Source organism: Phyllobates terribilis, unplaced genomic scaffold, assembly GCF_046119375.1.
Source record: "Phyllobates terribilis strain yellow unplaced genomic scaffold, ASM4611937v1 Scaffold_2__4_contigs__length_985480577, whole genome shotgun sequence".
NCBI classification, from domain to species: Eukaryota; Metazoa; Chordata; class Amphibia; order Anura; family Dendrobatidae; genus Phyllobates; species Phyllobates terribilis.
In genome coordinates, this window is record NW_027362762.1 from 970465800 (window position 1) to 970490498 (window position 24699).

The window sequence follows — 24699 nt, forward strand, 5'->3', positions numbered from 1 at the left end:
AATGTCCACAGCAATCCTCTGGAAAGGCTCCTCTATCACTGGCAAAGAGATCAGGGGGGCTTTGGGGGCCGGCCCTGACTTTCCCACTCTTTGACACGTGGTACAGGAGCGACAGTAGTTCACCACATCTGTCCTCATTTTGGGCCAATAAAAGTGATGAGACAGCCGGGCCTTGGTTTTGCTAACCCCCAAGTGTCCAGCGAGTGGAATTTCATGGGCGATCCGCAACAACTCGTCCCTGAATTGGTAGGGGACGACCAGCTGTCTTTCCCTCAGCCACTCCTGTTGGGGTGTACAGGGAACTGTCTCCCGGTACAACCTCCCTTGGTCCCAGAATACCCTCTCCTTATCCGACTCGGAGGTGGGTTTCTCCGCGAGGCTCCTTAACGTCTCCAGACTATCATCTGAGTGCAGAGCTGCCTGAAACTCCTGGCTGGAGGAAGCCAGAAGTGAGGTTAAGGCCACGTCCTCACTGGGACCCTCTGGGACCGGCTCTGGGTCCATACCTGATTCAGTTATTCCTCTGTTCGAGGGGGGTCCAGAAGGCAGGGCGTTACTTGCATTCTGGGCACTCTGACTGCGGGTAACAGCGGCTATATAGGCCGTCTCCCCGGGGAATAACACCGTCTCATTAGCCTGAGAGGCCATGAGAACTACTTCTCCATCATCCTCCATTACCTCAGGCACAGTGCTACGTATGCGGCAGCTACCATCAGCCAGGTCTCCATCTGTTGTGACACTGGTCACTGGCACAGCACCACCTGCTTCATGGTCCTCGTGCCTCTCCCCATTACCCTTGGCACTGACATTTGCTCCTGCTAGGGGATCCTCAGCAACATCACCCCGCAGAGTGACATGGCTGAGTTCTCCTGCACCTTCCAATACAACAACATCATCATCATCATCATCATCATGTAAAGCATTGACATTCACATTATTAGCATTAACCTTACCAACCGTATCAGATCGGGGAGGGGTGTCAGGGACATAATAAGCAAACATCCTCCCCAAATCAGTTCCCAACAAAACATTTGCAGGTAGGTTTTTGGATACTCCCACTTCCTTCACCCCACTCCCCGCACCCCAATCAATAAAAACCCGGGCCATGGGCAAGGGGCATCGGACGCCCCCAATCCCAGTGACAGTCAGGGTCTTTCCTGGAATAAGCGCTTCAGGGGACACCAGTTCAGGTCGGATGAGGGTTTGTTCGGCCCCAGTGTCCTTGAGGCCTACAGTGAGAGTGTCCCCCACCCTGACAGACTGAAAGTTTTCACAGGCCCTCCCAACCGGCCCACCCACCAAAAGAACTGAAGCATTAGGCCCTGGGGCCTTGGATGGGGGGTTCTTCCTCTGCTTCTCTGGGCAAGTGGCGCTGAGATGACCAGTCTGGTTGCAGGAATAACACCTGCGGGCATCGGATGCAGGCAGGGCCTTGGCAACGGGAAAAAGGCCTCCGGAAGGTCGGCTGGCAGGGGCAGGGATGGTGGTTGATGGCTTACCCCCTTTCCAGCTGGCGACGACCGGCTTCCGCACCTCTGGTCTCCGGTTGGCCTCGTAGGTGTCTGCGATCTGCGCTGCTTTATTGGCATCAGGTGGCTCCCGATCCATCACGAACTGCCGTACCTCAGTGGGACACAGATGCAGGAACTGGTCTTTCACCATCAGGTCCTTTAGCTGCTCAAAGGTGGTCGCTGACAGTCCTTGGATCCACTGCTCAAAGTTGATTCTGAGCCCGTCTACCACATCACGGTAGGTGTCCTGTGGTCCACGCTGGAGGGTTCTGAATTTTTTCCGGTAAACCTCCGGAGTCAGCTGGTACTTTTTTATCAGGGCCTGCTTGACGGCCTCATAGTCTCCATCCTGCTCTCGAGGGAGGGAAGCAAACACCTCCAAAGCTTTTCCTCGGAGCCCTGGAGTCAAATATCTTGCCCATTGGTCCATGGGCAGCTGATACTGCCTGCAGGCCTTTTCAAAGCCTCGCAGAAATGTGTCCAAGTCCCCATCCTTTTCCATCACAGGGAAGTGCTCAGGACGAGGTTTAAAGCAGCTGGCACTGTTGGACTCACGGGTCTGCGTAGAGGGCGACTCCTTCTGAATCCGGGCTAGCTCCAGCTGGTGTTGTCGGTCAGCTTGTCGCTCAGCAGCCTCTCGGTCAGCTTGTCGCTCAGCCCGCTCCTGGAATTTCAGGATCAGCTCCAGTCGTCCATCATGATTGTCTGTGGCGAGCTCCTCCAAGGCCATCTGCAGGTGGGGGTCCACACTACCCTGGTTGCGGGTATGGCTGGCAATCACCGGTTGGACCCCGGCAGCAACACCATCCGGGCCCTGGCTGGCCGCCCCCTCATCAGGGCTCTGCTGTCGGACGGGCTCTGCAGCACCTTGTAACAGTTCAGAAATCATTTGTTCTTTGCTTTTGCCGTGGGGGTCAATGCCTTTGGTTATACATATTCCAGTAAGAGTGTCCTTTTTCTGCTGGTGATACCAGGACTCCCCAACTACGACCATGATCACCAAAATAAAAATAGAAAAGAAAAAGCGAAGAAGGGTAGGGGTAACTGCTACACATACAGTATTGTCTCAGATCTAATAAACACTGAGTTCGATCTTCAAAACTTTTGTGCAAGTTTTTAGTGAGAGGAATGATTGCTCAAACCAGATCACTAATGTCCTATGATCCCACCGCTTGCCACCAATTTGTCATGAAAACAACACCCACTCTTGGGTCAGACCTTGCAGCTCTCTGGCGCCCCCTTATCCTGCTGGTCAAACACGGTATTGACAGAGGATAAGCACGGGTGCAGCTGCTCTCATTTATGTCGACTATTGCGGCACGTGATGTGACAGGACGTATATATACCACCAGTTCCTTCCAGGAACGTATATATACCTCCGACCAGCCACCCTCAAACCACAATATCACATAAATACTGGTATACTGCCACCACCGATCGCTTAACAGGTGGATCGGGTACCTGGTAGGTAACGTGAATTAGCGGGTGAGGAACGTGTTTGCTCGACATAGGACAAGAAGAAAGAAACTGGTAAATAATTAATGATTTACTCCCAAAAGGTGGGCAGTGTTTACAAAATATATACAAGATATTATAAAGGAGACAATTTACATGTATGCATAAACAGTTATTAAAATAAAAGGGATAAGTAATAGCAAAACCTGCTTCACAAGGTGATGGTCTCAGATTCTGTGGGAGGGACGGCTCCCCGGAAATTAGAGGTGATTCTTCTTACGCCGCGTGATGTGCGTGCGTTCGACGTCCCTGAGAAGAATGACCTGAAAATGGCCGATTTGCTTTTTAGTAAGCAGCCAAAACTCTGGGGAACACCCCTTATTTACCTTACAAGGGGGGCTCGGCTTTGCGAGCCCACCCAGCTGCAGAAGACCTAACAGATCCTTCAGATTCCATATCTTGGTGTGGGGGGGTCCCACATCCAAGAGGGAGACATCATCTTGACCGTCACCAATATTCATGAAGATAGATATTAAATATGAAACCTCTATGACGCTCAGAAGCTCAGAATCCATTATCTCAGTTCCCGGTCATTCCTCAGTTATGCAAGTTATACTATTGTAATGGGAAAAAGGTGAGCATTCAAAAAACGTGGTTCCGATGTTTCTGTCAGACCTGTGCGTGATTAAAATTGGCATAAAACGTTTGTACAATTAAACAATGGGATTTTTTGGAGGGATTTTCCGGTTTGTTCCAGTGCTTGCCCTGGACTGAGGTTTTATGGCGGGTCATAAAAATTCCTGGTTTGGGGAAAAGCAAAAGTGAGTTCTGTGTCTTCACTTACAAACAGATAGGGGGTGTTTTTTTTTTCTTTTTTAAAAACATCTCTCATTTTTTAAAACTCGGGCAAAAATACCTTTTGCCTGACATGAGTGTAGCAAGGCGACTTCCAAATACATGTTTTCCAGTCTTCGTAAGGTGCACCCCATCTCTAGCAAGTAGTCCATCGTATAGGTAATTCATTCCGTGATCCAGAAATCCAAATCCTTGTTGACGGCACCATCGACGTAGCCAGTTGTTCACCTGTAGAATCTTATTCCACCTCATTGTTCCATGGCCATCCACTGGGAGGATGGATGAGGAGACCACCTGCGCTCCCAATTCTTTCACTTTCTTGCCTAAGTCTTCAAAGTCACTGCAGATGGTTTCCAGGTCCTTTCTTGCGGTGTCATTTGTCCCCACATGTATTAGCAGGAATGGGTAGTGATCTGTAGGTCTGAAGAGTCTTGATATCCTGTCAGACACATCTTTAATTTTTGCTCCTGGAAGACAGCACATTTCTCTTGAGGTTATGTCTGGTCTGCAGATAGCGGCCTCTGTTCCTCTTAACAGGGAATCCCCCATGACCACCACTCTCCGTTTTTTCTTCACAACATTCTTCTTTCTCCATCCAGGAGGATTCTGAGGACTTACAAGGTTATTCATTGCTGGCATTGTCTTATCTTGCTGTATTTCTTCATGGTGCTCCTGCGTGAGAGCCTGGTACTGGTTCCTGAGCAGTATGGCTGCTGACTGCCTCTCGATCCTCCGGCTTCTGTGGGTCACAGGCTTCCATTCCTCTGTTTCGTCAGGTGCAGTTCGAATTTCTTCTCTTTCTGAATCATGAAGAGATAATTCTGCTCTGTCTAAGAACTCTTCACCTTCCTTAATGATTTTCAAGGTAGTTAACCTCTCTTCTAGATTTCGCAACTTTTCCTCCAACAGGGACACAAGCTGCATTTCTGGCATGTGAAGTTTGGCTTTTCCACTGGCAAGTCTGTGAACATGTAGCAGGATATGCAGCTCACCAAATGGCTCCTGGACTCTTCCATGTTCTTATTGTTAATGTTCTGAAAACAGTGAAAAAAGCTTAAAAAAAAGCTTCAAAATGCCGGCGCGCGGTTTACCGATGTCCTCTTTTCAGCTCCAACAGCCAAAATCCAGTGTTCTTTGAGCTCGCGGAGACTCTTCACTTACCCCAAAATGCAGTGGGAATATGCAAATTATCTCCTCAGGACTCCTCCCCTGGTTTACCGATGTCCTCTTTTCAGCTCCAACAGCCAAAATCCAGTGTTCTTTGAGCTCGCGGAGACTCTTCACTTACCCCAAAATGCAGTGGAATATGCAAATTATCTCCTCAGGACTCCTCCCCTGGTATAGAGTCATTACACACAGAGGGATCTGTTATATAGTCATTACACGCAGAGGGATCTATTATATAGAGTCATTACACGCAGGGGGATCTATTATATAGAGTCATTACACGCAGAGGGATCTATTATATAGAGTCATTATAAGCAGAGCGATCTATTATATAGAGTCATTACACGCAGAGGGATCTATTATATAGAGTCATTACACGCAGGGGGATCTATTATATAGTCATTACACGCAGAGGGATCTATTATCTAGAGTCGTTACACAAAGAGGGATCTATTATATAGAGTCGTTACACAAAGAGGGATCTATTATATAGAGTCGTTACACAGAGGGATCTATTATATAGAGTCGTCACACAAAGAGGGATCTATTATATAGAGTCGTCACACGCAGAGGGATCTATTATATAGAGTCGTCACACGCAGAGGGATCTATTATATAGAGTTATTACAAGCAGAGGGATCTGTTATATAGTCATTACACGCAGAGGGATCTATTATATAGAGTCATTACACACAGAGGGATCTGTTATATAGTCATTACACGCAGAGGGATCTATTATAGAGAGTCATTACACGCAGAGCGATCTATTATATAGAGTCATTACATGCAGAGGGATCTATTATATAGAGTCATTACAAGCAGAGCGATCTATTATATAGAGTCATTACACACAGAGGGATCTATTATATAGAGTCATTACACACAGAGGGATCTATTATATAGTCATTACACACTGAGGGATTATATAGAGTCATTACACACAGAGGGATCTATTATATAGAGTCATTACACAGAGAGGGATCTATTATATAGAGTCATTACACGCAGAGCGATCTATTATAGAGAGTCATTACACGGGGAGGGACCTATTATATAGAGTTATTACACGGGGAGGGACCTATTATATAGTGTCATTACACGCAGAGGGACCTATTATATAGAGTCATTACACACAGAGGGATCTATTCTATAGAGTCATTACACGCAGAGGGATCTATTATATAGAGTCATTACACGCAGAGGGATCTATTATATAGAGTCATTACAAGCAGAGCAATCTATTATATAGAGTCATTACACGCAGAGGGATCTATTATATAGAGTCATTACACGCAGAGGGATCTATTATATAGAGTCATTACAAGCAGAGCGATCTATTATATAGAGTCATTACACGCAGGGGGATCTATTATATAGAGTCATTACACGCAGGGGGATCTATTATATAGAGTCATTACACGCAGAGGGATCTATTATATAGTCATTACACGCAGAGGGATCTATTATATATAGTCATTACAGAGGGATCTATTATATAGAGTCATTACACACAGAGGGATCTATTATAGAGTCATTACACGCAGAGCGATCTATTATATATAGTCATTACACACAGAGGGACCTATTATATAGAGTCATTACACGCAGAGGTATCTATTATATAGAGTCATTACAAGCAGAGCTATTATATAGAGTAATTACACGCAGAGGGATCTATTATATAGAGTCATTACACGCAGAGGGATCTATTATATAGAGTCATTACACGCAGAGGGATCTATTATATAGAGTCATTACAAGCAGAGCTATCTATTATATAGAGTCATTACACGCAGAGGGATCTATTATATAGAGTCATTACACGCAGGGGGATCTATTATATAGAATCATTACACGCAGAGGTATCTATTATATAGAGTCATTACAAGCAGAGCTATTATATAGAGTCGTTACACGCAGAGGGATCTATTATATAGAGTCGTTACACGCAAAGGGATCTATTATGTAGAGTAGCTACACGCAGAGGGATCTATTTATATAGAGTCATTACACACAGAGGGATCTATTATATAGAGTCATTACACACAGAGGGATCTGTTATATATAGTCATTACAGAGGGATCTATTATATAGAGTCATTACACACAGAGGGATCTATTATAGAGTCATTACACGCAGAGCGATCTATTATATATAGTCATTACACACAGAGGGACCTATTATATAGAGTCATTACACGCAGAGGGATCTATTATATAGAGTCATTACACACAGAGGGATCTATTATATAGAGTCATTACAAAAAAGAGGGATCTATTATATAGTCATTACACGCAGAGGGATCTATTATATAGAGTCATTACAAGCAGAGCGATCTATTATATAGAGTCATTACACGCAGAGGGATCTGTTATATCAGGGGTCTCAAACTCGGCTGGGTATATGGGCCGCACATGGAAAAAATTTGAATTTGGGGGGCCGCATTCTTTGTTCAATGAGACATTTTTAGTGATACCATTTTTTTTTTGTATACACCTTTTGAACATTTTTTCCGTGTTTATTTTTTTATAGCTTGGGTCGTTATGGATGTGGTGATGATAAACGTGCACTTTTTTGTGTTTACTTTAGTTTACATATAAAACAGCATTTTTAGTGCCCAATATTTTTTCATGCTTTATTTTTATTTTTTAGATTTTTACAATTTTGTTTCCCCCAATTGGCCACATTCAGTAATATTGTCTTACAATTAGCATCATATAGTAATAATGGCAAACATCTTGTACTAATGTGCCCCATCCAGGTCCCCATCCTGTGGCTATGTGCCTCATCCAGGTCTCCATCTTGTGGCTATGTGCCCCATCCAGGTCCCCATCTTGTGGCTATGTGCCCCATCCCGGTCCCCATCTTGTGGCTATGTGCCCCATCCCGGTCCCCATCCTGTGGCTATGTGCCCCATCCCGGTCCCCATCTTGTGGCTATGTTCCCCATCCCGGTCCCCATCTTGTGGCTATGTGCCCCATCCAGGTCCCCATCTTGTGGCTATGTGCCCCATCCAGGTCCCCATCTTGAGGCTATGTGCCCCATCCAGGTCCCCATCTTAAAGCTATGTGCCCCATCCGGGTCCCCATCCTGTGGCTATGTGCCCCATCCCGGTCCCCATCCTGTGGCTATGTGCCCCATCCCGGTCCCCATCTTGTGGCTATGTGCCCCATCCAGGTCCCCATCTTGTGGCTATGTGCCCCATCCAGGTCCCCATCTTGTGGCTATGTGCCCCATCCAGGTCCCCATCTTGTGGCTATGTGCCCCATCCAGGTCCCCTCTTGTGGCTATGTGCCCCATCCAGGTCCCCTCTTGTGGCTATGTGCCCCATCCAGGTCCCCTCTTGTGGCTATGTGCCCCCTGTTCTTCACACACATAAAATAGAAAAAAAAAAAGATGATTCTCACCTGTCCTCCGTTCCCTCGGCGGCCTTCCTGCAGATGTGGCCAACAGGCACCACAGAGTTCGACCCCTTGACGATCCCGACCTGGTCCAGGAGGAGCCGCCGACAGCAGCGCTGCATTGCCGCACACAGACTGTCTCCCAGCACTGCATTTTCAATGTCAGCCGCCGGCCAATCAGAGGCCAGCAGCTGATAGCTGCGTATGGCAATGACGTCATACTCGCTGCGCCGACACGCAGATATCAGCTGCTGGCCTCTGATTGGCCGGCGGCTGGCATTGGAAATGCAGTGCTGGGAAACAGTCTCTGTGCGGCAATGCAGCGCTGCTGTCGGCGGCTCCTCCTGGACCAGGTCGGGATCGTCAAGGGGTCTGTGCCTGCGGGCCGCATAAAGCAGCCTCAGGGGCCGCATGCGGCCCGCGGGCCGCGTGTTTGAGACCCCTGTATTATATAGAGTCATTACACACAGAGGGATCTATTATATAGAGTCATTACACACAGAGGGATCTATTATATAGAGTCATTACACACAGAGGGATCTATTATGTAGAGTCATTACACACAGAGGGATCTATTATATAGAGTCATTACACGGGGAGGGATCTATTATATAGAGTCATTACACGGGGAGGGATCTATTATAGAGAGTCATTACACGGGGAGGGACCTATTATATAGAGTTATTACACGGGGAGGGACCTATTATATAGTGTCATTACACGCAGAGGGACCTATTATATAGAGTCATTACACACAGAGGGATCTATTCTATAGAGTCATTACACGCAGAGGGATCTATTCTATAGAGTCATTACACGCAGAGGGATCTATTCTATAGAGTCATTACACACAGAGGGATCTATTCTATAGAGTCATTACACACAGAGGTATCTATTCTATAGAGTCATTACACAGAGGGATCCATTCTATAGAGTCATTACACACAGAGGCATCTATTCTATAGAGTCATTACACACAGAGGCATCTATTATATAGTCATTACACACAGAGGGATCTATTATATAGAGTCATTACACACAGAGGGATCTATTATATAGAGTCATTACACACAGAGGGATCTATTATATAGTCATTACACACAGAGGGATCTGTTATATAGAGTCATTACACACAGAGGGATCTGTTATATAGTCATTACACGCAGAGGGATCTATTATATAGTCATTACACACAGAGGGATCTATTCTATAGAGTCATTACACACAGAGGGATCTATTCTATAGAGTCATTACACACAGAGGGATCTATTATATAGAGTCATTACACACAGAGGGATCTATTATATAGAGTCATTACACACAGAGGGATCTATTATATAGTCATTACACACAGAGGGATCTATTATATAGTCATTACACACAGAGGGATTTATTATATAGAGTCATTACACGCAGAGGGATCTGTTATATAGTCAGTACACGCAGAGGGATCTATTATGTAGAGTAGTTACACGCAGAGGGATCTATTTATATAGAGTCATTACACACAGAGGGATCTGTTATATATAGTCATTACACACAGAGGGATCTATTATATAGAGTCATTACACACAGAGGGATCTGTTATAGAGTCATTACACACAGAGGGATCTGTTATATAGTCATTACACGCAGAGGGATCTATTATATAGAGTCATTACAAGCAGAGCGATCTATTATATAGAGTCATTACACGCAGAAGGATCTATTATATAGCGTCATTACACGCAGAGGGATCTATTATATAGAGTCATTACACGCAGAGGGATCTATTATATAGAGTCATTACTCGCAGAGGGATCTATTATATAGAGTCATTACACGCAGAGGGATCTATTATATAGAGTCATTACACGCAGAGGGATCTATTATATAGAGTCATTACACGCAGAGGGATCTATTATATAGAGTCATTACACGCAGATGGATCTATTATATAGAGTCATTACACGCAGAGGGATCTATTATATAGAGTCATTACACGCAGAGGGATCTATTATATAGAGTCATTACACGCAGAGGGATCTATTATATAGAGTCATTACACGCAGAGGGATCTATTATATAGAGTCATTACACGCAGAGGGATCTATTATATAGAGTCATTACACGCAGAGGGATCTATTATATAGAGTCATTACACGCAGAGGGATCTATTATATAGAGTCATTACACGCAGAGGGATCTATTATATAGAGTCATTACACGCAGAGGGATCTATTATATAGAGTCATTACACGCAGAGGGATCTATTATATAGAGTCGTTACACGCAGTGGGATCTATTATGTAGAGTCGTTACACGCAGAGGGATCTATTTATATAGAGTCATTACACACAAAGGGATCTATTATATAGAGTCATTACACACAGAGGGATCTATTATATAGAGTCGTCACACAAAGAGGGATCTATTATATAGAGTCCTTACACGCAGAGGGATCTATTATATAGAGTCCTTACACGCAGAGGGATCTATTATATAGAGTCGTTACACGCAGTGGGATCTATTATGTAGAGTCGTTACACGCAGAGGGATCTATTTATATAGAGTCATTACACACAAAGGGATCTATTATATAGAGTCATTACACACAGAGGGATCTGTTATATATAGTCATTAAACACAGAGGGATCTATTATATAGAGTTATTACACGCAGAGTGATCTATTATATAGAGTCATTACACGCAGAGGGATCTATTATATAAAGTCATTACACACAGAGGGATCTATTATGTAGAGTCATTACACACAGAGGGATCTATTATAGAGTCATTACACGGGGAGGGATCTATTATATAGAGTCATTACACGGGGAGGGATCTATTATATAGAGTCATTACACGGGGAGGGACCTATTATATAGAGTCATTACACGCAGAGGGACCTATTATATAGAGTCATTACACACAGAGGGACCTATTATATAGAGTCATTACACACAGAGGGATCTATTATATAGAGTCATTACACACAGTGATCTATTATATAGAGTCATTACACGCAGAGGGATCTGTTATATAGAGTCATTACACACAGAGGCATCTATTATATAGTCATTACACACAGAGTGATCTATTATATAGAGTCATTACACGCAGAGGGATCTGTTATATAGAGTCATTACACGCAGAGGGATCTATTATATCGAGTCATTACACGCAGAGGGATCTATTATATAGAGTCATTACACGCAGAGGGATCTATTCTATAGAGTCATTACACACAGAGGGATCTATTCTATAGAATCATTACACACAGAGGGATCTATTCTATAGAGTCATTACACACAGAGGGATCTATTCTATAGTCATTACACACAGAGGGATCTATTTTATAGAGTCATTACACACAGAGGGATCTATTATATAGAGTCATTACACACAGAGGGATCTATTATATAGAGTCATTACACACAGAGGGATCTATTATATAGTCATTACACACAGAGGAATCTATTATATAGTCATTACACACAGAGGGATCTATTATATAGAGTCATTACACACAGAGGGATCTATTATATAGTCATTACACACAGAGGGATCTATTATATAGTCATTACACACAGAGGGATTATATAGAGTCATTACACACAGAGGGATCTGTTATATAGAGTCATTACACACAGAGGGATCTATTATATAGTCATTACACACAGAGGAATCTATTATATAGAGTCATTACACACAGAGGGATCTATTATATAGAGTCATTACACACAGAGGGATCTATTATATAGTCATTACACACAGAGGGATCTATTATATAGTCATTACACACAGAGGGATTATATAGAGTCATTACACACAGAGGGATCTGTTATATAGAGTCATTACACACAGAGGGATCTATTATATACAGTCATTACACACAGAGGGATCTATTATATAGAGTCATTACACGCAGAGGGATCTGTTATATAGTCATTACACGCAGAGGGATCTATTATAGAGAGTCATTACACGCAGAGCGATCTATTATATAGAGTCATTACATGCAGAGGGATCTATTATATAGAGTCATTACAAGCAGAGCGATCTATTATATAGAGTCACTACACACAGAGGGATCTATTATATAGAGTCATTACACACAGAGGGATCTGTTATATAGAGTCATTACACACAGAGTGATCTATTATATAGTCATTACACACTGAGGGATTATATAGAGTCATTACACAGAGGGATCTGTTATAGAGTCATTACACACAGAGGGATCTATTATATAGAGTCATTACACAGAGAGGGATCTATTATATAGAGTCATTACAAGCAGAGCAATCTATTATATAGAGTCATTACACGCAGAGGGATCTATTATATAGAGTCATTACACGCAGAGGGATCTATTATATGGAGTCATTACACGCAGAGGGATCTATTATATAGAGTCATTACACGCAGAGCTATCTATTATATAGAGTCATTACACGCAGAGGGATCTATTATATAGAGTTATTACACGCAGAGGGATCTATTATATAGAGTCATTACACGCAGAGGGATCTATTATATAGAGTCATTACACGCAGAGGGATCTATTATATAGAGTCATTACACACAGAGGGATCTATTATATAGAGTCATTACACACAGAGGGATCTATTATGTAGAGTCATTACACACAGAGGGATCTATTATAGAGTCATTACACGGGGAGGGATCTATTATATAGAGTCATTACACGGGGAGGGATCTATTATATAGAGTCATTACACGGGGAGGGATCTATTATATAGAGTCATTACACGGGGAGGGACCTATTATATAGAGTCATTACACACAGAGGGACCTATTATATAGAGTCATTACACACAGAGGGATCTATTATATAGAGTCATTACACACAGAGGGATCTATTATATAGAGTCATTACACAGAGTGATCTATTATATAGTCATTACACGCAGAGGGATCTGTTATATAGAGTCATTACACACAGAGTGATCTATTATATAGTCATTACACACAGAGGGATCTATTCTATAGAGTCATTACACACAGAGGGATCTATTATATAGTCATTACACACAGAGGGATCTATTATATAGAGTCATTACACACAGAGGGATCTATTATATAGTCATTACACACAGAGGGATCTATTCTATAGAGTCATTACACACAGAGGGATCTATTATGTAGAGTCATTACACACAGAGGGTTCTATTATATAGTCATTACACACAGAGGAATCTATTATATAGAGTCATTACACACAGAGGGATCTATTATATAGAGTCATTACACACAGAGGGTTCTATTATATAGTCATTACACACAGAGGGATTATATAGAGTCATTACACACAGAGGGATCTGTTATATAGAGTCATTACACACAGAGGGATCTATTATATAGTCATTACACACAGAGGGATCTATTATATAGAGTCATTACACACAGAGGGATCTATTATATAGAGTCATTACACACAGAGGGATCTATTATATAGTCATTACACACAGAGGGATCTATTATATAGTCATTACACACAGAGGGATTATATAGAGTCATTACACACAGAGGGATCTGTTATATAGAGTCATTACACACAGAGGGATCTATTATATAGTCATTACACACAGAGGGATCTATTATATAGTCATTACACACAGAGGGATTATATAGAGTCATTACACACAGAGGGATCTGTTATATAGAGTCATTACACACAGATGGATCTATTATATAGTCATTACACACAGAGGAATCTATTATATAGAGTCATTACACACAGAGGGACCTATTATATAGAGTCATTACACACAGAGGGATCTATTATATAGTCATTACACGCAGAGGGATCTATTATAGAGAGTCACTACACGCAGAGCGATTATATAGAGTCATTACAAGCAGAGCGATCTATTATATAGAGTCATTACAAGCAGAGGGATCTATTATATAGAGTCATTACACGCAGGGGGATCTATTATATAGAGTCATTACACGCAGGGGGATCTATTATATAGAGTCATTACACGCAGAGGTATCTATTATATAGAGTCATTACAAGCAGAGCTATCTATTATATAGAGTCATTACACGCAGAGGGATCTATTATATAGAGCCATTACACGCAGAGGGATCTATTATAGAGTCATTACACGCAGAGGGATCTATTATATAGAGTCATTACACGCAGAGCTATCTATTATATAGAGTCATTACACGCAGAGGGATCTATTATATAGAGTCATTACACGCAGAGGGATCTATTATATAGAGTCGTTACACAAAGAGGGATCTATTATATAGAGTCGTCACACGCAGAGGGATCTATTATTTAGAGTCCTTACACGCAGAGGGATCTATTATATAGAGTCGTTACACGCAGAGGGATCTATTATATAGAGTCGTTACACGCAGAGGGATCTATTATATAGAGTCGTTACACGCAGAGGGATCTATTATATAGAGTCGTTACACGCAGAGGGATCTATTATGAAGAGTCGTTACACGCAGAGGGATCTATTATATAGAGTCGTTACACGCAAAGGGATCTATTATGTAGAGTAGTTACACGCAGAGGGATCTATTTATATAGAGTCATTACACACAGAGGGATCTGTTATATATAGTCATTACAGAGGGATCTATTATAAAGAGTCATTACACACAGAGGGATCTATTATAGAGTCATTACACGCAGAGCGATCTATTATATAGAGTCATTACACACAGAGGGATCTATTATATAGAGTCATTACACGCAGAGCGATCTATTATATAGAGTCATTACACACAGAGGGATCTGTTATATAGAGTCATTACACACAGAGGGATTATATAGAGTCATTACACACAGAGGGATCTATTCTAGAGTCATTACACACAGAGGGATCTATTCTATAGAGTCATTACACAGAGGGATCTATTCTATAGAATCATTACACACAGAGGGATCTATTATATAGTCATTACACACAGAGGGATCTATTATATAGTCATTACACGCAGAGGGATCTATTATATAGAGTAATTACACACAGAGTGATCTATAATATAGAGTCATTACACACAGAGGGATCTATTCTATAGTCATTACACACAGAGGAATCTATTATATAGAGTCATTACACACAGAGGGATCTATTCTATAGTCATTACACACAGAGGAATCTATTATATAGAGTCATTACACACAGAGGGATCTATTATATAGTCATTACACAGAGGGATCTATTATATAGTCATTACACACAGAGGGATTATATAGAGTCATTACACACAGAGGGATCTATTATATAGAGTCATTACACAGAGGGATCTATTATATAGAGTCATTACACACAGAGGGATCTATTATATAGAGTCATTACACACAGAGGGATCTATTATATAGAGTCATTACACACAGAGGGATCTATTATATAGAGTCATTACACACAGAGGGATCTATTATATAGAGTCATTACACACAGAGGGATCTATTATATAGAGTCATTACACACAGAGGGATCTATTATATAGAGTCATTACACGCAGAGCGATCTATTATATAGAGTCATTACACACAGAGGGATCTGTTATATAGAGTCATTACACACAGAGGGATCTATTATATAGAGTCATTACACGCAGAGGGATCTGTTATATAGTCATTACACGCAGAGGGATCTATTATATAGAGTCATTACACGCAGAGCGATCTATTATATAGAGTCATTACATGCAGAGGGATCTATTATATAGAGTCATTACAAGCAGAGCGATCTATTATATAGAGTCATTACAAGCAGAGCGATCTATTATATAGAGTCATTACACACAGAGGGATCTGTTATATAGAGACATTACACACAGAGGGATCTGTTATATAGAGTCATTACACACAGAGGGATCTGTTATATAGTCATTACACGCAGAGGGATCTATTATATAGTCATTACACACAGAGGGATCTATTCTATAGAGTCATTACACACAGAGGGATCTATTCTATAGTCATTACACACAGAGGAATCTATTATAAAGAGTCATTACACACAGAGGGATCTATTATATAGTCATTACACAGAGGGATCTATTATATAGTCATTACACACAGAGGGATTATATAGAGTCATTACACACAGAGGGATCTATTATATAGAGTCATTACACACAGAGGGATCTATTATATAGAGTCATTACACACAGAGGGATCTATTATGTAGAGTCATTACACACAGAGGGATCTATTATATAGAGTCATTACACACAGAGGGATCTATTATATAGAGTCATTACACACAGAGGGATCTATTATATAGAGTCATTACACACAGAGTGATCTATTATATAGTCATTACACACAGAGGGATCTGTTATATAGAGTCATTACACACAGAGGGATCTATTATATAGAGTCATTACACGCAGAGGGATCTGTTATATAGTCATTACACGCAGAGGGATCTATTATATAGAGTCATTACACGCAGAGAGATCTATTATATAGAGTCATTACACGCAGAGCGATCTATTATATAGAGTCATTACATGCAGAGGGATCTATTATATAGAGTCATTACACGCAGTGGGATCTGTTATATAGAGTCATTACACACAGAGTGATCTATTATATAGTCATTACACACAGAGGGATCTATTATATAGAGTCATTACACACAGAGGGATCTATTATATAGAGTCATTACACACAGAGGGATCTATTATATAGAGTCATTACACACAGAGGAATCTATTATATAGAGTCATTACACACAGAGGAATCTATTATATAGTCATTACACACAGAGGGATCTATTATATAGTCATTACACACAGAGGGATCTATTATATAGTCATTACACACAGAGGGATCTATTATATAGTCATTACACGCAGAGGGATCTGTTATATAGAGTCATTACACACAGAGTGATCTATAATATAGAGTCATTACACACAGAGGGATCTATTATATAGAGTCATTACACACAGAGGAATCTATTATATAGAGTCATTACACACATAGGGATCTATTATATAGAGTCATTACACACAGAGGGATCTGTTATATAGAGACATTACACACAGAGTGATCTATTATATAGTCATTACACGCAGAGGGATCTATTATATAGTCATTACACGCAGAGTGATACATAATATAGTCATTACACACAGAGGGATTATATAGAGTCATTACACACAGAGGGATCTGTTATATAGAGTCATTACACACAGAGGGATCTGTTATATAGTCATTACATGCAGAGGGATCTATTATATAGTCATTACACGCAGAGCGATCTATTATATAGAGTCATTACACGCAGAGGGATCTATTATATAGAGTCATTACACGCAGAGGGATCTATTATATAGTCATTACAAGCAGAGCGATCTATTATATAGAGTCATTACACGCAGAGGGATCTATTATATAGAGTCATTACACGCAGAGGGATCTATTATATAGAGTCATTACAAGCAGAGCGATCTATTATATAGAGTCATTACACGCAGAGGGATCTATTATATAGAGTCATTACACACAGAGGGATCTATTATATAGAGTCATTACACACAGAGGGATCTATTATATAGAGTCGTTACACGCAGAGGGATCTATTATATAGAGTCGTTTCACGCAGAGGGATCTATTATATAGAGTCGTTACACAAAGAGGGATCTATTATATAGAGTCGTTACACAAAGAGGGATCTATTATATAGAGTCGTCACACAAAGAGGGATCTATTATATAGAGTCGTCACACGCAGAGGGATCTATTATATAGAGTCGTCACACGCAGAGGGATCTATTATATAGAGTCGTCACACGCAGAGGGATCTATTATATAGAGTCGTTACACGCAGAGGGATCTATTCTATTGAGTCATTACACAGAGGGATCTATTATATAGTCATTACACACAGAGGGATTACATAGAGTCATTACACACAGAGGGATCTATTATATAGAGTCATTACACACAGAGGGATCTATTATATAGAGTCATTACACGCAGAGGGATCTATTATATAGAGTCATTACACGCAGAGCGATCTATTATATAGAGTCATTACATGCAGAGGGATCTATTATATAGAGTCATTACAAGCAGAGCGATCCATTATATAGAGTCATTACACGCAGTGGGATCTGTTATATAGAGACATTACACACAGAGTGATCTATTATATAGAGTCATTACACACAGAGGGATCTGTTATATAGAGACATTACACACAGAGTGATCTATTATATAGTCATTACACACAGAGGGATCTATTATATAGAGTCATTACACACAGAGGGATCTGTTATATAGAGTCATTACACACAGAGGGATCTATTATATAGAGTCATTACACAGAGGGATCTATTATATAGAGTCATTACACACAGAGGAATCTATTATATAGAGTCATTACACACAGAGGAATCTATTATATAGAGTCATTACACACAGAGGGATCTATTATAGAGTCATTACACACAGAGGGATCTATTATATAGTCATTACACACAGAGGGATCTATTATATAGTCATTACACGCAGAGGGATCTGTTATATAGAGTCATTACACACAGAGTGATCTATAATATAGAGTCATTACACACAGAGGGATCTATTATATAGAGTCATTACACACAGAGGGATCTATTATATAGTCATTACACACAGAGGAATCTATTATATAGAGTCATTACACACAGAGGAATCTATTATATAGAGTCATTACACACAGAGGAATCTATTATATAGAGTCATTACACACAGAGGGATCTGTTATATAGAGACATTACACACAGAGTGATCTATTATATAGTCATTACACACAGAGGAATCTATTATATAGAGTCATTACACACAGAGGGATCTATTATATAGAGTCATTACACACAGAGGGATCTATTATATAGAGTCATTACACACAGAGGGATCTATTATGTAGAGTCATTACACACAGAGGGATCTATTATATAGAGTCATTACACGGGGAGGGACCTATTATATAGAGTCATTACACGCAGAGGGACCTATTATATAGAGTCATTACACGCAGAGGGACCTATTCTATAGAGTCATTACACGCAGAGGGATCTATTCTATAGAGTCATTACACGCAGAGGGATCTATTCTATAGAGTCATTACACGCAGAGGGATCTATTCTATAGAGTCATTACACGCAGAGGGATCTATTCTATAGAGTCATTACACACAGAGGTATCTATTCTATAGAGTCATTACACAGAGGGATCTATTCTATAGAATCATTACACACAGAGGGATCTATTCTATAGAGTCATTACACACAGATGGATCTATTCTAGAGAGTCATTACACACAGATGGATCTATTCTAGAGAGTCATTACACACAGAGGGATCCATTCTATAGAGTCATTACACACAGAGGGATCCATTCTATAGAGTCATTACACACAGAGGGATCTATTATACAGAGTCATTACACACAGAGGGATCTATTATACAGAGTCATTACACACAGAGGGATTATATAGAGTCATTACACACAGAGGGATCTGTTATATAGAGTCATTACACACAGAGGGATCTATTATATAGAGTCATTACACGCAGAGGGATCTGTTATATAGTCAGTACACGCAGAGGGATCTATTATGTAGAGTAGTTACACGCAGAGGGATCTATTATATAGTCATTACACACAGAGGGACCTATTATATAGAGTCATTACACACAGAGGGATCTATTATATAGAGTCATTACACGCAGAGGGATCTATTATATAGAGTCATTACAAGCAGAGCGATCTATTATATAGAGTCATTACACGCAGAGGGATATGTTATATAGAGACATTACACACAGAGTGATGTATTATATCAGGGGTCTCAAACTCGGCTGGGTATATGGGCCGCACATGGAAAAAATTTGAATTTGGGGGGCCGCATTCTTTGTTCAATGAGACATTTTTAGTGATACCATTTTTTTTTTTGTATACACCTTTTGAACATTTTTTCCGTGTTTATTTTTTTATAGCTTGGGTCGTTATGGATGTGGTGATGATAAACGTGCACTTTTTTGTGTTTACTTTAGTTTACATATAAAACAGCATTTTTAGTGCCCAATATTTTTTCATGCTTTATTTTTATTTTTTAGATTTTTACAATTTTGTTTCCCCCAATTGGCCACATTCAGTAATATCGTCTTACAATTAGCATCATATAGTAATAATGGCAAACATCTTGTACTAATGTGCCCCATCCCGGTCCCCATCTTGTGGCTATGTGCCCCATCCCGGTCCCCATCCTGTGGCTATGTGCCCCATCCCGGTCCCCATCCTGTGGCTATGTGCCCCATCCCGGTCCCCATCTTGTGGCTATGTGCCCCATCCCGGTCCCCATCTTGTGGCTATGTGCCCCATCCAGGTCCACATCCTGTGGCTATGTGCCCCATCCAGGTCCACATCTTGTGGCTATGTGCCCCATCCCGGTACCCATCTTGTGGCTATGTGCCCCATCCAGGTCCACATCCTGTGGCTATGTGCCCCATCCAGGTCCCCATCTTGTGGCTATGTGCCCCATCCAGGTCCCCATCTTGTGGCTATGTGCCCCATCCAGGTCCCTATCTTGTGGCTATGTGCCCCATCCAGGTCCCCTCTTGTGGCTATGTGCCCCATCCAGGTCCCCTCTTGTGGCTATGTGCCCCATCCAGGTCCCCTCTTGTGGCTATGTGCCCCCTGTGCTGTTCTTCACACACATGAAATAGAAAAAAAAAAAAGAGGATTCTCACCTGTCCTCCGTTCCCTCGGCGGCCTTCCTGCAGATGTGGCCCGCAGGCACCACAGAGTCCGACCCCTTGACGATCCCGACCTGGTCCAGGAGGAGCCGCCGACAGCAGCGCTGCATTGCCGCACACAGACTGTCTCCCAGCACTGCATTTTCAATGTCAGCCGCCGGCCAATCAGAGGCCAGCAGCTGATAGCTGCGTATGGCAATGACGTCATACTCGCTGCGCCGACACGCAGATATCAGCTGCTGGCCTCTGATTGGCCGACGGCTGGCATTGGAAATGCAGTGCTGGGAAACAGTCTCTGTGCGGCAATGCAGCGCTGCTGTCGGCGGCTCCTCCTGGACCAGGTCGGGATCGTCAAGGGGTCTGTGCCTGCGGGCCGCATAAAGCAGCCTCAGGGGCCGCATGCGGCCCGCGGGCCGCGTGTTTGAGACCCCTGTATTATATAGAGTCATTACACACAGAGGGATCTATTATATAGAGTCATTACACACAGAGGGATCTATTATATAGAGTCATTACACAGAGAGGGATCTGTTATATAGAGTCATTACACACAGAGGGATCTGTTAAATAGTCATTACACGCAGAGGGAGCTATTATATAGAGTCATTACACGCAGAGGGATCTATTATATAGAGTCATTACACGCAGAGGGATCTATTATATAGAGTCATTACACGCAGAGCGATCTATTATATAGAGTCGTCACACGCAGAGGGATCTATTATATAGAGTCGTCACACGCAGAGGGATCTATTATATAGAGTCGTCACACGCAGAGGGATCTATTATATAGAGTCGTCACACGCAGAGGGATCTATTATATAGAGTCGTCACACGCAGAGGGATCTATTATATAGAGTCGTCACACGCAGAGGGATCTATTATAGAGTCGTCACACGCAGAGGGATCTATTATATAGAGTCGTCACACGCAGAGGGATCTATTATATAGAGTCGTCACACGCAGAGGGATCTATTATATAGAGTCGTCACACGCAGAGGGATCTATTATATAGAGTCGTCACACGCAGAGGGATCTATTATATAGAGTCGTCACACGCAGAGGGATCTATTATATAGAGTCGTCACACACAGAGGGATCTATTATATAGAGTCATTACACACAGAGGGATCTATTATATAGAGTCATTACACACAGAGGGATCTATTATATAGAGTCATTACACACAGAGGGATCTATTATGTAGAGTCATTACACACAGAGGGATCTATTATATAGAGTCATTACACACAGAGGGATCTATTATGTAGAGTCATTACACACAGAGGGATCTATTATATAGAGTCATTACACGGGGAGGGACCTATTATATAGAGTCATTACACGCAGAGGGACCTATTATATAGAGTCATTACACGCAGAGGGATCTATTCTATAGAGTCATTACACGCAGAGGGATCTATTCTATAGAGTCATTACACGCAGAGGGATCTATTCTATAGAGTCATTACACGCAGAGGGATCTATTCTATAGAATCATTACACACAGAGGGATCTATTCTATAGAGTCATTACACACAGATGGATCTATTCTAGAGAGTCATTACACACAGAGGGATCCATTCTAGAGAGTCATTACACACAGAGGGATCCATTCTATAGAGTCATTACACACAGAGGGATCCATTCTATAGAGTCATTACACACAGAGGGATCTATTATACAGAGTCATTACACACAGAGGGATCTATTATACAGAGTCATTACACACAGAGGGATCTATTATATAGTCATTACACACAGAGGGATCTGTTATATAGAGTCATTACACACAGAGTGATCTATAATAGAGTCATTACACACAGAGTGATCTATTATATAGAGTCATTACACACAGAGGGATCTATTATATAGTCATTACACACAGAGGAATCTATTATATAGAGTCATTACACACAGAGGGATCTATTATATAGAGTCATTACACACAGAGGGATCTATTATATAGTCATTACACACAGAGGGATTATATAGAGTCATTACACACAGGGATCTGTTATATAGAGTCATTACACACAGAGGGATCTATTATATAGAGTCATTACACGCAGAGGGATCTGTTATATAGTCAGTACACGCAGAGGGATCTATTATGTAGAGTAGTTACACGCAGAGGGATCTATTATATAGTCATTACACACAGAGGGACCTATTATATAGAGTCATTACACACAGAGGGACCTATTATATAGAGTCATTACACACAGAGGGACCTATTATATAGAGTCATTACACGCAGAGGGATCTATTATATAGAGTCATTACACGCAGAGGGATCTATTATATAGAGTCATTACAAGCAGAGCGATCTATTATATAGAGTCATTACACGCAGAGGGATATGTTATATAGAGACATTACACACAGAGTGATCTATTATATCAGGGGTCTCAAACTCGGCTGGGTATATGGGCCGCACATGGAAAAAATTTAAATTTGGGGGGCCGCATTCTTTGTTCAATGAGACATTTTTAGTGATACCATTTTTTTTTTGTATACACCTTTTGAACATTTTTTCCATGTTTAATTTTTTATAGCTTGGGTCGTTATGGATGTGGTGATGATAAACGTGCACTTTTTTGTGTTTACTTTAGTTTACATATAAAACAGCATTTTTAGTGCCCAATAGTTTTTCATGCTTTATTTTTATTTTTTAGATGTTTACAATTTTGTTTCCCCCAATTGGCCACATTCAGTAATATCGTCTTACAATTAGCATCATATAGTAATAATGGCAAACATCTTGTACTAATGTGCCCCATCCAGGTCCCCATCTTGTGGCTATGTGCCCCATCCCGGTCCCCATCTTGTGGCTATGTGCCCCATCCCGGTCCCCATCCTGTGGCTATGTGCCCCATCCCGGTCCCCATCCTGTGGCTATGTGCCCCATCCCGGTCCCCATCTTGTGGCTATGTGCCCCATCCCGGTCCCCATCTTGTGGCTATGTGCCCCATCCAGGTCCCCATCTTGTGGCTATGTGCCCCATCCGGGTCCCCATCTTGAGGCTATGTGCCCCATCCCGGTCCCCATCCTGTGGCTATGTGCCCCATCCCGGTCCCCATCCTGTGGCTATGTGCCCCATCCCGGTCCCCATCTTGTGGCTATGTGCCCCATCCCGGTCCCCATCTTGTGGCTATGTGCCCCATCCCGGTCCCCATCTTGTGGCTATGTGCCCCATCCAGGTCCACATCCTGTGGCTATGTGCCCCATCCAGGTCCACATCTTGTGGCTATGTGCCCCATCCCGGTACCCATCTTGTGGCTATGTGCCCCATCCAGGTTCCCATCCTGTGGCTATGTGCCCCATCCAGGTCCCCATCTTGTGGCTATGTGCCCCATCCAGGTCCCCATCTTGTGGCTATGTGCCCCATCCAGGTCCCCATCTTGTGGCTATGTGCCCCATCCAGGTCCCCTCTTGTGGCTATGTGCCCCATCCAGGTCCCCTCTTGTGGCTATGTGCCCCATCCAGGTCCCCTCTTGTGGCTATGTGCCCCCTGTTCTTCACACACATAAAATAGAAAAAAAAAAAAGATGATTCTCACCTGTCCTCCGTTCCCT

The 24699-nt window shown here is 41.9% G+C and overlaps 1 long non-coding RNA gene across 1 annotated transcript in view; it reads right to left on the reverse strand.

Moving 5' to 3' along the window:
- Nucleotides 1-24699, reverse strand: part of LOC141253121 (uncharacterized) — a 135094-nt gene that overhangs the window by 45830 nt on the left and 64565 nt on the right. The window lies entirely within an intron of this gene.